This window comes from Procambarus clarkii, chromosome 86, assembly GCF_040958095.1.
Source record: "Procambarus clarkii isolate CNS0578487 chromosome 86, FALCON_Pclarkii_2.0, whole genome shotgun sequence".
NCBI classification, from domain to species: Eukaryota; Metazoa; Arthropoda; class Malacostraca; order Decapoda; family Cambaridae; genus Procambarus; species Procambarus clarkii.
Window position 1 is genome coordinate 1,665,522 of NC_091235.1, and position 16,145 is coordinate 1,681,666.

A 16,145-nucleotide genomic window follows, 5' to 3' on the forward strand; every position below is an offset into this window, starting at 1 on the left:
GGACTCGAGCCAATTTCATAGCCACACACACACCAATATAAATACTTTGGTGTGAGACCCCCTAGAGCTGCTCTGACAACTGCAATCAGCAGGTATAGAAGCTCCACGGCCCAGTGGATCATAGAGTACCATGGGTTTGGACTCTGGCGGCGGCTCTACGCCAACTACTGCAGTCATAAAGTAATAAGCTGTCATTAGAGCACTTGTTTGTTGTCAGTGATATCTGACTGAGGTCACTTGTATTAGTGTTATTCCCCAGTAGGCGAACATCTCGCACCTTACCTGCCTCGATCTTTGTTCAATATTCCTGCAATGTGTTTTTTTTTGGACATGGACTCGGCCACCCTATCTGCAGACACAAAACGTAACTCTCCCTATTTTCCGCCTGTTACAACTTGTAACAAAGTTGTTGCATCTTGATATAACTTTTTATACCGTATTAAAACGTTATTACAACTTACTATATTGGTTGTTACAACTTATTAGAAGGTGTTAAAACTTGGTCGAATATTGTAGCAACGTCGTAGTTTCGTCGTGTATTCGGCGGGCTGAACCTAACCTGCTTTGACCTAATGTTGAATGGGCCGTATTTTGGGGGGAAGTGTTATTTTTGCATGAGCCTAACCGCCCTGGACCTAACCTCTGATATTAGGATCTTGATTCAATATTGCATCTTATTCTTAGCCGGTAAATTTTTTGGACATTGGTATTACATCAATACAGCCAACCTTTCCCAACCTAACCTCTATTACCTGGGTTAATGGAAATGTGTTATTAATAGACATTTTCTCTACGTCAGTTCCACTTAACTAATCTTAACCTAACCTTATATACCTGGATCTGAACTCCATTTTACCTCAAATTCTTAGAAAAGTGATAAGATACACTATATTAAAACCATTAACGTAATCTAATTTTCCTTAACCTAACACATAACTATGGGGTTTTATACCCCCACTTCAAAATTATACTATATAATGTAAGTGAATAATATATTATTTTATATATACTGTCACATAAATCCCCTGCATAACAGTGAAACTGCCTCTTCCACTCACCTTCAACGTCATTACACTGGAAGTCCACCTCTACGACAGGCCAGACCAGACATTCGACGGATACTCCACCTGTCATGCTCCACCACCCCGTACTACCCAGCACCTGGTACGGCTCAACATGAAGCGTGCAGAGTACGAAACAGCTGTTGCAGAATTTTGTCAGTTGAGCTTCTCAGTCTACTCCCACCACTCCTAGAGACAGGTCTTCCAGAAAGCTGATGTGGTCTCTGTTGGCCGTGAGTGTTGCAATAACGGGGGAACCTGCAACAACACCCAGTTATCGACGCATCTGCATGCATTGCGAGCTACTTGAAAATCATTTTTCTCTGCTGAAAGCATTAGCAAGCAAGGCACAAGATCAATTGAGCACGAAGTTGGAATAAGCTGATCTGCCCCAATTACTAAGTGGAAAGTGAGTAGTGATCAGGCACGTCCACACCCTCTGGAATCAAATACCTTCACTTTTGTAAGCATTCCACTTCCACCACTTCAGAGCAAATGATTTTGCTGGCCTGACCGCCAGGGGATCTAGACGTGGTCGCCGAGCGCTCCCCACTCGTTACTAGGCGTTCCGTGTGGGTGGGTGTTGTTGTTGCGTCGGCGCCATGGGGACCCCCATCCCCCCTATTCGCCGCTCTGAGACCGTGGGTCTGGAATTTTCTGGACGTGCGTCTTACCTAGCCCTTGAGATTGTCCTGTTGGATATGCTGCGTGTGCGTGTTGCAGATGTGTACGGGCTCCAACTGTTGTCCACCCATCGGGCACTTGTTAAGTTCAACTCCGCTGCTGTTATAGAGACTTTGTGGCCCCTTACGATGGGCACTCTCTTCCTCTCCCTGGGGACGGTGGTACCGTCACTTTCTCTGACGTATGACGTATAGTGACGTATGTGACCCTGCATGGTGTGCCATTTGAATTCACGGAGGCTTTGCTTCGACGGTATTTTGGCCAGTTTGGGACTGTCGTTTCCATCCGGATGAACTCCGTCTCTGCCGGCAGGTGGCGTGGTGTCTCGTGTGGGGCCCGGACTCTCGGCCTGAGGCTCAAGTCTCCTGTTCCCTCCGCGGTGACCAAGATGGGCTACACTATGCGGGCATTCTACGCGGGACAGCCTCGACAATGTTTTCGTTGTGGCATTGAGGGGCATCTGGCAGCTGATTGCACTGAGGTCGCGGCTGCACCTATAAATTTGTCCCGGGACGAGGATTTTCCCCCGTTGGTGGCGCAGGACCTGCCACCTCGTGATGGAGTGGGTGTGGGAGGTTCCCTTGCCACCTGCTGACCCGGTGGTGGTTGTTGGCCTAGGGTGTGTGGATGGTGGTGTACATGATGTTACGACTACAATGGGGTGCAACCGGGTTCTTTTCTGGTGGTACTAAAGTTCTGGTATCCGACCCCAAGTTAGTAATGGCTTTCAAGGAGTGAGCTCGTTAATGCAAGCAAAACACACTGGAGGAGGTGCATTGAATACTACACTTCATTAATTATCAATATATTCAGATATAATCACTTTCCCATCACCTCATATATAATCCTAGAAGAAGTATTACTACACTTAATATGTACACAAGTGTCTCTCTCTTAGGACACCAAGCGCTATTCAATGCTCGATCGATGTAGTCTTGTCAGCAACCGTGTTTCCTCAACACAATACCGTCCTCAACCAGTACTGGGAAACACCAACGAGTCTACCCTGGCCACGAGCCAGCCAAAACAGTCTCACTAGGTGCTCTTCGTGCACACCCACAATCACTCTCCAGCCTGGAGCTGGCAGAGAATATCAGCCTCGCGCTGCTGGGCCTCTTCACGTACAAATACCAGGGTAGCGAACCCTGGGCAGGAGCTTCTTGCAACTCGCTGGTTACACTCCTCCGTAGCACCTTAACTGTCAGTCGTCTCTTCCGTTAGCCAGTCCCGGGTACGCCGAATTCCGTCACTGCCACTTCACAGGCAGATAGTAGAACACTTCACAGTTCTTCTCCAGCGGCGGCTCACTGCTTCCATAAAGCAGAATGGAGTAGAGAGACATTGGCTGCCCTGGGTAGACTGACTGTCCTCGTACCACAGCAGCTCTACGTCGACTCTGTGGATACAGACACGTCATCAGTACACTGGGACACTAGGAAACAACACTTACGTACTCTGACATAGACATACAATTCCTCCTTCATTAGATGGTGCTGATTTTCTAAGCACCACCTCACCAGAGGTCAGCACCAGCTACCTCTCGAGCTGACTAAGACAGGAATCTAGCGCCTCTTGCTGGTATAATCCTGGCACTACTAGATGGCGTCGTCCAATTTGTGGGGGTTTCGGGAGCGGACTCACAGATGGCGTTGACGTCGCTGCTCCATGCTCCGACGATGGAATCGGATTCGTAACACCTCCCCACCAAAAAGGAATTTGGTTTGGGTTTCTACAAAGGAGAAAACAAACCAAATTAGTACGTTAGTACAAAACCAAACAGACGCACATAAACAATGGACTAATGTGGCGAGGATGTCCTGTCTGCAAAACTGCCTTAATAGGAGAATCTGGCACAAGGAAAGCTCGAAGATCATAGGCAATGACCTGCCTGATGTGACTTCCAGAAACCTTACTGGGATGCCCGACAGAGGCACAATTATCTTACGTGTCTTGGGTAAGGATATACAGAGGCTCGATCTGGGGTGAATAGACACCTCCCCGAGTCGTGGCACCGTTGGTGGCTGGTCGCAGAAGGCATTTTTTTTCACCGGTTTGGCAGTCCTTCAGGGAGACAGAGATCTGGAATACCGGGGACTGATGATTCGGAGTAACAGCAATAGTCTTTAAATCTGTACTTAAAGCATAACTGCTTACTAGGCCCACACCTTGTCCCAACAGGACTGCTTGTACATTGAAGATTGTGTTCGCTCTTCCACCGTCAGGCTTCCAACGTTCCGTATAATGTTGAATCCAGGTTCAGCAATTACGCGGGGGTGTCAGCCTGTCGGGAACAGTCACTCATTAAAACATTTCTCCTACTCCCTGTATCATCAATCACCTTCTGGGTCCCTTCTTCTACTGCAATACTCATAGGGCGGGTCTCCAATCCCTTGTGTCTCTCCACGATGTTCATAGGAGCCATCATCTGGCGGTTCGTCCACTGATCTTTGCTTAGAGCACACACGAGAATAATACAAAATACCGCTAAGAAATATTTGGCTAACTTAGGAATAATTTTCATGAGCCTGTAATATCCATAGCCGACTATATCCATTAGCCTGGCTTGGATCAAAGAGGGCACTAGAACCTCCGCACATACCTCACATACCTCTGACGTCTGGGGAATCTCTGGCCGGTTCTGTGAACATTGTACCTTGCCATGCCACAAGTACTTATCTGCCGTCACTCCAGACTCTTGGGTATCCGTGGGCGCTGGTACATGAGGCCCCTCTTCTCGCTCAGTTGCTTCTGTCACTGTAAGCCCATGTTTCTCGTCGGGAGAAGAGTCAGCAAAATCTGTCGGAATGTTCTTAATCTGTTGGATAGAGGGAGAATTAAACATGTTATACAATTTCACGTCTGCCTGTACCTGGGTATTAATGTGTTCTGCTGTCATCTCAGGCCTTACTATTGGATCGTCCACCATCTTGAGATGTTCGTAGTTCAAACCTGTCGCCAAGTCGTTGCCTAGTACTACTTATATCCCAGCTATGGGCAGGGTATCAACTACTGCCAACGCACATGTGCCACTGAAGTAGGGCGAGTCTAGGTGCACTTGCACTTAGGGGGCAACGTACCGCGTCAAAGGAAACCCAACTAGAACATCCTTTTGTCTCTCGTCAACACCCACTCCCTCGGGTAACGTGTCTCTCACGATCAAGATCTGGGCTGCTCCACTATCTCTGAGCACTGCAAATGATCTACCAGTACGATCACTCGTTACATACCCGCCTGAAGTGTGAGGGGCAAACAATGCTGGTCCTTCTCTACTCGTCATTAGAGACTGGGTTACACTGGTGGTGTTCTACAACTCATCAGCATTACTTCTCTGTGTGGGTCGTTACTTGTCCCTCCTCGGCACCTGGCAGCAACAAGCCCTCTCTGCCCGCAAGTACAACACACTACGTTCCTCCTTGGACTACGGTGTGTTGGTCTGTTAGGACTAGTCCTTCGGGGACTACCTGGGGGCGTCTTCAAAGCACTCTGTGGGACGGGTCTTCCTTCTTCTGGTCGAGATTTGCCAAACAGACATGGGTAATTCTTCGGGACATACCTGGTAGAGGATCGATGAGTTAGGATGTATTCCTCAGCCATAGTGGTAGCCGAGCTCTATAGGTCTCTTCCTGCTGTTCTTCTAGGTATGTCTTGAGATCTCCAGACAGACATTCCTTGAAGTCCTCCAACAATATGAGCTGCTCGAGTTCTTTCGTCTTCACCTTCCGAGGTGCACACCATTCCTGAAAAAGCTGTTCCTTGATGTTCGCAAACTCGGTGAACGTGTGCTCCGAGGTCTTCTTCAGGTTCCTGAACTTTTCCCTATAAGACTCCGGCACCAACTGATAAGCCATGAGCACTACCTTCTTCACCTTGTCGTAATCACTGGAATCATCAAGCGACAACGTAGAGTAGGCAATTTGAGCCTTCCCAGTCAAGACGGACTGGATCATGATGGCCCAATTCTCCCTTGGCCAATCCAAAGAGGCAGCAACCTTCTCAAAGGCAGCGAAGAACTTTGAAACTTCTTTTTCATTGAATTTTGGGACCATCTTTATATTTCTCACTGGATCGAAACTACTTGTTTCCTTTGTTTTCCTCTGACCACCTAATGTAGCACTTCTAACTCGTGTAGCCTTTCCTTCTCCTTTTCTTCTCTTTCCTTCTCCTTTTCTTGCCTTTCTCGTTCTTCTCTTTCCTTCTCCTTTTCTTGCCTTTCTCGTTCTTCTCTTTCCTTCTCTTTTTCTTGCCTTTCTCGTTCTTCTCTTTCTCTTTCTCACTCTAATTTCAACCGTTTCATTTCCATTTCCTTCTCTTATATTTCCCGTTCTGTTTCTAATTTCTTCCACTCTATCTCACGATTTATTTCTAAGGTACGCATTTTGACAGAAAACTTGTATTCAGTTCACCCGCCTCACTTTCACCATCATTACCTTTATCTTCCTGTTCAGTGGAAGCTACCACCTCACTTTCCTTTGTACTCTGTGCCTCGCTTTCCTGCTTTTCCTCGGCCTTTAAGTGCTTATGAACCTTCGATAAGACTTCAACACGGGCATTACTCTCACGTATTTTGATCCCTAAATAGGCACTTACTCGCACCAGTTCCTGCTTTCCCAGATGTTTCACTCTAGCAAGACAGTCCTCATTGTTCAGAAATTCCTGAACATCTCTAGATTCTCAATGGTTATTTTCTCCTCCATTTTGTCGCTAAGTGGTGCACGAGCACTTAACACATCACTTCACGTAACACTAGACACGTATAACAGCAGAGCACCGTGCTCGCCAATACAGCAATTAATCACAATGAGCACCGCACACGCCAATACAGCAATTAATCACACTTAGCACTGCACAGGACATGTAACGTCCTAAAAAATAACGAACGGGGAATTATTCATAGGAGGTTGCACTACGTCACCACCCCTGTCAAACGTACTTGACAAGAGGTCGGATCCCGATGGGGATGCCAATTATGTTACGGCCACAATGAGTCGCAACCGGGTTCTTTTTGGTGGTTCTAAAGTTCCGGTATCCGGTCCCAAGTTAGTAGTGGCTTTCAAGGAGTGAGACGGTAATGCAAGTAAAACACACTGGGGGAGGTGTATTGAATACTACACTTCATTAATTATCAATATATTCAGATATAATCACTTTCCCATCACCTCATATATTATCCTAGAAGAAGTATTACTACACTTAATATGTACACAAGTGTCTCTCTCTTAGGACACTAAGCGCTATTCAATGCTCGATCGATGTAGTCTTGTCAGCAACCGTGTTTCCTCAACACAATACCGTCCTCAACCAGTACTGGGAAACACCAACGAGTCTACCCTGGCCATGGGCCAGCAAAAACATAGTCTCACTAGGTTCTCTTCGTGCACACCCACAATCACTCTCCAGCCTGGAGCTGGCAGAGAATATCAGCCTCGCGCTGCTGGGCCTCTTCACGAACAAATACCAGGGTGGCGAACCCTGGGCAGGAGCTTTTTGCAACTCGCTGGTTACACTCCTCCGTAGCACCTTAACTGTCAGTAAGCTCTTCCGTTAGCCAGTCCCGGGTACGCCGAATTCCGTCTCTGCCACTTCACAGGCACACAATAGAACACTTCACAGTTCTTCTCCGGTGGCGACTTACTGCTTCCATAAAGCAGAATGGAGTAGAGAGACATTGGCTGCCCTGGGTAGACTGACTGTCCTCGTACCACAGCAGCTCTACGTCGACTCTGTGGATACAGACACGTCATCAGTACACTGGGATACTAGGAAACAACACTTACGTACTCTGACATAGACATACAACTCTCCTTCATTATATGGCACTGATTTTCTAAGCACCACCTCACCAGAGGTCAGCACCAGCTACCTCTCGAGCTGACTAAGACAGGAATCTAGCGCCTCTTGCTGGTATAATCCTGGCACTACTAGATGGCGTCGTCCAATTTGTGGGGGTTTCGGGAGCGGACTCACAGATGGCGTTGAAGTCGCTGCTCCATGCTCCGACGATGGAATCGGGTTCGTAACACACGACGAGGTGGTGGTGTATGCGGCTCCGCCCCCGCAGTCTGTCTCGTCGCTTCCGACTCTGCACCTGTTTCCGACTCTGAACCTCTGTTGCCTTCGATGTCTCTGCAGGCTCCCTCACCTGTGTTGGACCCTTCCCCTCCTGCAGCCGCGCCTGTTCCTTTTCCTGTCTCCTCTGTGGGTGGCGGTCTCGTCCCCTGTGTTGTTGTGGCTGACATTCTGTGGGGTCGTGCTACCCCGGTTGGGGGGAAGTCTACCACTGGCTCTTCTCGGGTGCCTCCTGCAGGGGGTGACAGCTCCGATGATCAACAGCCTGTCCCCAAGTGTTCCCGTATGGATGCGGGTGCTTCGCCTCCTCGTTCGTGGGCAGAGGAATGTGAAGATGCGACGAGTGTCGATGTTTCTTCTGAGAGCTGTTCCTTTGTGGAGTGCGAGGATGGTGCATCTGATGCTGGTGTGGGCCCAGTGGATGGTGTGGGCCCTGGTCTGGCTCCTGCTGTTGGGGTGGGGGCCCGTGTGGGGTCAGTACCTCTTGCTTCGGGTGCGTCGCTCGAGTCAGATGGTTCCGGTTCCCTGTGGGGGGTAGTTCCCCCTTGTGAAGTGGAGAGTGGACGTGGCGACCTGGTGATGGTATTGAAGAAAGCTGCATGCTCTGAGGGTTCCGTGCCCCCTCCCCCATCCCCTGTTTCGTCGGCGGCGGTTCTGCCCCCCCCCCCCACACGTCTCCGGCCATTTCTTCTGTGTCTCCTGCTATGTCGGGGGCAGTGTTGCCGCCTTGGCAACCTCCGCCCGCTATTCCGGTGTCTCCTGCTTCCTTGGCGGCGGTGTTCCTGCCTCCCAAGTCGGGTTCTTCGTCTTCGGTGTACCGTGGTTGGGCGCGACCACTTCCGCCGGATGTGGTGATTCCCGAGTATATGGAGTACCCGCGGTGTCGTGAGGGCCGTTCACCTACCGAACTGGAGTATTTAATATGGGAGGCTTATAAGCGGAAGTATCCATCGTGTTAGTTTCCTGAGAAATATCCTCCTTGTTGACTGTTGTGTGTTGTGGGGTTGCTTGCGCCTGGGTACGTGAATGTGGGGTGGGGTTGCATGTGTGTGTCTGTGTCGGGGGGGGGGGGGGGGGTTTGTTTTCCGGTTCCTGCGTGTTCAGGTTTTTTTTTTTTTTTTTTTTTGCTTATGGGTTACTTGTGTGGGGTTTGTGTGTGCTTGTGTCTTTCTGTATATGTTCTGTGTGGTTGGGTGAGGTTTTATACTTCCGGCTCTGTGTGTAGTATGCGTGGCTGGTTGTGCTATTGTGCTGCTGTAGTGGTGTGTTTAGTGTGGTGGTGGTTTATATTTTGTACTTGTGTTCTTACGGCCTTTTGGTCGTTTGCATGTTTTTGTGCCTTTTTGTTTGTTTTTTGTACTTACGGTTCCCTGTGTGGTTCTGTTTTCTGTTATTAATGCCTTGTGTCCTGTACTGCTTTTAGCTTGTCTTATGTGCCCGTTTTGGGGTTTGTTATATGCTTTGTATCATGTATATTTCACTTTTGATTATTCTTGTGTTTGGGTTCTTTGCCTGTTGTGTTCCTGTATCCTGTATTGTGTATCATGTTTGTACGCTTGTTTTCTTGTATGTGGTTTTTCTGTTTGTACTTTGTAGTATTCTTTTATAAATAATAAAAAAAAACTTCAGAGCAAAGCTCGTAGTAGAAATTGGAATATTTTTTAGACATACTTTATGTCAATATGCCTTTTCCAATGTAAGCCATTCTCTATCGTTTACAACTTTTGTTTTTAAGTTGAATTTAATTGTAGTAATTATTGTCTAAGGTATTTATTTAAATTGTTTTGTTTATTGGTCACTAGCTTGTCCCTCAGGGAGCTCTGTAAGTTTATATATTTAAGAAAATAAATGACAAAATTACTCTCCGTGACACCACACACAGAAATCACAATAGCGTGATGCATCATATGAACAAATCCAAAAGGGCCGTGACGAGGGTTCGAACCTACATCCGAGAGGATCCCAAACGCTGTCTTAATCGACTGAGCTACGACATTGTTAAAAGAATTGCAACGGGGAAATCCTCTTAATTTACCGATGGATCCTGGGTAGAAATACCCTAAGCTACTCTATCCCTTTGAGATGTATTTTTTCTTGTCTCAATAAACATACTTGAACTTGACGGATCCTGCAGTCTCTCCGAGACACAAACCAGGGTTTTACGCAATTCCCCCATGCACTCGAGCTATGCCAATAGGCTGTTCTACCTCTTCGCTCTTACTTCATTACACATACTTACTTCATTATTGGCATAGCTCGAGTGCATGGGAGAATTGTGTAAATCCCGGGTTTGTGTCTCGGAGAGACTACAGGATCCGTCGGTAAATCAGAATGACTTCCCGGTTGCAATTCTTTTAACCCATGTCGTAGCTCAGTCGATTAAGGCAGCGTCTACGATCCTCTCGGACGTAGGTTCGATCATTTGTCACGGGCCTTGTGGATTTGTTCATTTACTCTCCGTGCTTAAGGAACCTATGACTGACTGTCACTTGTGGTGCTTGTTTGGGGAGTATTTCATGCTTTAGGAGGGATATCAGTGACGCTAAGATTGGTGCAAGTTTTGCTGAATTCTGAAACGACAAGCAAAGGAAAATCCCTTCCGCAAATTTATCCCACTGAATAAAAGCCTTGATTTGTATTTTTTTTTTTATAATCTTCAAACATTGTATGAGAAAGGTTACCTCCCTGGGAGGATGAACCATGTAGGAGTATCATAAACGAGATGGCAATGAACAAGTCCTAACATTATACCACAAGAAATGAGGCATAAGTATCTCGAGGAAATTTATAAAGAAGATGGGAATGAATATGGTCAAATCTACACTGATGGGTCATCTACTCCTACCAATGGCAAGGCTAGAGTAGCATACATTGTAATTAGGAATAATTTCTTTCAAGACGCAAAGGAAGAAAAAGCACGTATTGAGAACTATTATTATAGTATTGTGGGTTGGTGGTGTTGTGTCGTTGATCCTCCTTTCGGGACAACCCAACCCAAAACTTGGTAGAGTGCTTCTACTTTACCAGGAGATCACCCTGGGCGCTTCTGGCTCTTGGAGAGAGGGTCAACGTCACACGTTTAGGGGATGTGGCTCCAATACTTAGCCTCGTTGTCACGTGCACACACCCACTCGAGCCGCTGTTACTCCCCACTCTCTCCTTATGTGATATGATCTCCTCAATCCCCTTTGACTTACTAGTTTTCCGTCCTACCCTGTCCACAGCGGTGGTTCTTGGTTCTTTCTCTCTCTCCCCTTCTTTGCTATTTCTTGGGAAGCCTCACTAGGACAAGGGAAACTAGGACACTAGGACACCAGCAAATTTGAATATATTTTCTGGACAAAGCACATACACAATACATACACACATATAATAATAATGAATCCTACACTCTATAATATTTCAGTCAAGTTGCACTCCAACACCATCAAAACTCTATCATCAGCTCATCAGGTGGTATCCTATCTCTTGATTCACCACATAATATTACCAACCTCCTCAAGTATGTCAAGTCTTATAATACAATGTTGCACTATCAGCAAGAGAATATATATCTATAAACATGTACATAGAAAATCAGCGTCTAAATGCAATAACATATATATATCAGTATAAATGTACCTTGATATATAACAATGATCAATCGATCACCCTATCAGTCCTAGAACACATACATCTGTAAGCAATCCAACCTACGACAGTAATTCTATACTTCAGTATAAACACTCCATGGTACAAAAATGGCAAACTATCACTCGCCTTTCACTGCGTCTAGCACGCTAATAGCAAACACTCTATCACCTCCCTACAAGTAATCATTTAGAACTTCCCTTCCACATTTGGAAGTTCACTACCATGATTTCTTCAGGTTCTTCCGGGTTTAACTACCAGGATCCTCTGCAGCTCCTTCAGGCTGCTACCATGAAGTTTCCTTGAACAACTATGGTGCTTCACTACTTCTACTAGGGTCCTCCACAGCTCTCCTGGCTGCTACACCATGAAGTTTCCTCGAACAACTATGGTGCTTCACCACCTCTACAGAAGCACGTGACACTCCTCTTCACTGCTTCTCCTCACAGCTCGACGTCCTCTCCTCCAATACCTTGGAGTCTCATCAGCTACTCCCTCTTTGCTGGCTTCGAAGTTCTCAGCAACTTCTTCCCCAAAGACAAACCTGCAACCCATTGACACGCCAATAAAAATGTTTCCTTATAAACACATAGACGAAATAATCCACACAATATGTTTGCGTCCAACATCTATCTGCTCTCTACATGCAGTGAGAGTGGACTCCCCGGTTGGGCTGGTCCATGCTCCGCCTTGCCCTGCGGGCGGCCCCTCAACTTTGAGAGGGTCCTCCGCCCAGTCAGTTGGCTTCAGGCGGTCGACGGGAGAGGACGTGCTGCTCGTCCCTCCAGCTGTCTCTCTCATCTCTGTCCTCTCATTTAGGCTTCCTGCCTTACTAAAACATTTCTAACTTATCAATAAACATTCGCTACTCTCGCTGGGCAGACGACCAACTACAAGCAATCACTATGAACTGGCTTAAATCGTGCTTACCACAGATTGTCTGGTCGAGGGCGCTCCTCCCTCTGACAGAGTCTGGTCAGGGCACTCCCACAGCCCACGATAATATCTCTGGGCGGCTTAATAAACATTCCTCGCCGTCCAGGAATTGAGACCACAACGTCTCCAGCTCGAACGTCTGTACACTCCTCTTCTCTTGGAGATATATCACTAGGGATTCCCTTCTGACGGGAGCTCAAACGGAGCGCGGCTTCCCCCTGCGATGTCTGGCACTCAAGTAAGGTCAAAGCCCTCCAGAAGCGAGCCTCACACCTCCAGCAAAATATCCACATCTCCTAACCAGTCATTTATCTATTTTCTTATTCACTGCCCATAATCTCAAATTGTTCATCATATCCAACCAACTATTTTACATCTGTATCTTCACCTCTATATTTCCTGGACCTTCTAATTAGGTCAGGCTTGATAGAATAATTCTCAAAGAGGAGACTCGTTTTTCGGCTACCTGGGATCATAACACTCCCTCCCCCTTGTTTTTGAGAATTATTCTAGTGGCTAGGCTCGAGAAAACGCATCAGCCACTACATTGTCTCGCCCTCTTAAGTGCGTTATCACCAGGTCATACTCTTGGAGCAATAAAAACCATCTGGTTAACCTCTGGTTTGCATGCTTCATTTTCCTCAGGAAAACTAGGCGATTATGGTCTGTATACACCGTCACTGGGTGTCCTCCCCCACTCACATACACTTCAAAATGTTTCAATGCCATCACCAGGGCCAAAGTCTCTTTCTCGACTGTACTGTACGACCTCTGGTGCTTAACGAACTTCTTTGAAAAGAAGGACACGAGGCGGTAAATTTCATCACTCTGCATCATTCCTGGAAGTCGATCCACGTGATCCTTCCAGGAATCAGCGAACACTACAATATCATCGATGTACACTGCATATCCGGTCACGCCTTGTAATTTGCAATATCTGGCTCACAACTCACCAGAAACATGATCTTCTCACAAACGATCTGACTTCTCTGGCACCTCTTGGCTAGGCTGTCCTCCTTGGACGCCTGCACTCCATCGGTCCACTCTACTTATTGTTTCCACCCTCCGTTTCCTCGTCTTCTTCTCTTCACGTCCAGAGTCAGACATCTACTGTCTGTACCTCCTCTGTCGTCTTCACACTTCCATCTACTGCCATTATACTTCTGTCTCCTGTCATCATACTTCACCCCCTCGTCTTCATCGACGATCCTCCCTTTCGTCTCCTCATTTATCCGAGACTTCATCCTGTTTGACTTCCATCGAGTCCTCGGCTTTCTTCTACTCCTCCATGCTTGTATCATCATCCTCTTCTCACGCTTCTCACCTCTACAACTCATTTCTTCTCCTCCAACTCTTCTTCGTTCCATAAAAGTTTCTTCGAGCACTGTACTACACCCAACAGCACTCGACCGTACATGTCGCTTTACCTCTCCTAGAGTGCTCGTAAGCATCTCCCCACACATACTGTCTCTTCTTTCATTTTCTCGGCTATTACTATTCTTCACTATCTCTCCTCCACGTTTTCTGTGAAACATGTCAACTCCTGACATCTCAAACAACTTAACTCCACTATCCAAATGCTTCTGTGCTCGTGGATATCTTGACGCTCTACTCCCGTCCTCAGAATGTCCACATCCTTCCTCACTCCTACTTAGCACAGTTGCATTCGCCTTCCGACTCTTAATTTCAGCAGTCTGGGCTCTACTCAGGTCCCCTCTCTTCATATGAGTTTTCTTCGGCTGGGTCATCTTCACTTTTGACCTCTCCGAGACTCCATCTTCCTGAGTCGGACCTTCCTCAAATAACCACGCTTTATCTACGTCGATATCTTCCACCGGTTGAATCGACACTGTCTCATCTTCTCCAGTGTCTTCCTCGTCGGCCACCTCTGCCTTCATCACTACCGAGACAGGGTATTCAATGGCTTGGCGGTTTCCTGACGCATCTCCTCGGATGTCAGTCAGTTTCACACTCTCCGGTGTCCCACCCGTTCCGTGGCCTTCTGGGCACTCCTCTGGCACATTCTCCGCTATGACTCTTGACAATACCTTTGTCCCGCACAAGTCATTCCCCAGGATCACTTGGACTCCTGGAACAGGTATGTCGGGGCATACTCCCAACATCACCTCTGCCAACACATATTCCGACCTTAGCTGGACAGCACATACGGGCATATCACTCTCAGATAATAACCCGAATACTTTCATCTTACTCCTGCCAGCTAACCTTCGATCATTCCCAATCAGGCTTCTTGTAATCAAGCTCTGATTAGCTCCGGTATCTCTTAAAACACCAACTTTTACTTCGTGTTGGCCTCCTATACTGATCCAACCTTTGCTCATGAACGGCCTATACCTCTCGTTCGCTAAGTTCACCTTCTGTGGTTTGTCTTGGAACACATTAGTATATTTACTTCGGGGGTCGCACGTGGCCAGGGTCACAACTCTCTTGCCCTGCCTACAATCTCGCATCACGTGACCCAATCCGTTACAATTGTAACACCTCACCTGGGAAAAGTCTCTTCTATATGTACCAGAGCGGCTCTGACTTTGTCCACTCGCATGAGAGTTCCTCGGGCCAGGTACACTACCTGCACTCTGTGGGGCTTTACTGGACTCTTGATTTCCTGGATCACGATTAGTTTCTCGTTTAGCTCCTCCATCTTCACTTTCAGACGAAGTGCGCGACCTACTCTTCTGAGTTTTAGGGTACTTACGTTTATTTGCCCATTTATCAAAATTCTTCTCACCACAGATTCTTCTGGGTCTTTCATAACTTCTTCCTCCCCAGACTCCACTGGATCTGCCATTGCTGCATCTCGCCTCGCTTCTCACTCTGTTCTCCCTCAAGCTCTTGTATGCTTCAGTAATCATATCCGCCCTATCTGCGGCATCTTTCACCTCCTTTATCCCTGCTTCTTCGATCTTGAACTTTGTTTCGGGAAGCATCATCTCCAAGAACTTCTCCATGACCATCAGTTGCTTCAGGTCAGCGTAAGATCCAACTCCAGCAGCCTCAATCCACTTCTGGAATCGTCTTTCCAGATCCCTTGCTGTCTCAGCAAAAGTACATGCTCCAACCTTCACCATCTCTCTGAAGCACTTCCTATAAGCTTCTGGGGTTAGCTGAAACGAGCGCAGTATGCTGCTCTTTACTGTGGCATAATCCTGGCACTCTTCCAGTGACAATTGGGTGTATGCCTCCCTGGCTGCACCGGTCAATCTTAACTGGACCAGCTGGGCCCATTCCTCCTGTGGCCACTCCTTGATGCTGGCTACTTTTTCGAAGTGCTCGAAAAAGCTCTCTGCCTCTTCGGGAACAAACAAGGGAATGTCCTTCTCCCTAACCCTAACATCTGGTGAGTGTGATACCTGGGTGGTGCTCTCTGGCAACCCATGTTCAATCCTTTGTTCAGCCAAGGTTCTGTTCGCTGCTATCTGCATTTGTTTTGTTCTCTCTTTTTCTTTTTCGACCTGGGCTTTTTCTTTCTCTTTTTCTTGTTTCACCTCCAGTTCTCTTATTCTGGTTTTCTCTTTTTCCTTTTCCAACTCTAGTCTTGCTTGTTGACCAGACCACACACTAGAAATTGAAGGGACGACGACGTTTCGGTCCGTCCTGGACCATTCTCAAGTCGATTCAATCGACTTGAGAATGGTCCAGGACGGACCGAAACGTCGTCGTCCCTTCAATTTCTAGTGTGTGGTCTGGTCAACATACTTCAGCCACGTTATTGTGACTCATCGCCTAGTCTTGCTTTCTCTTTTTCTA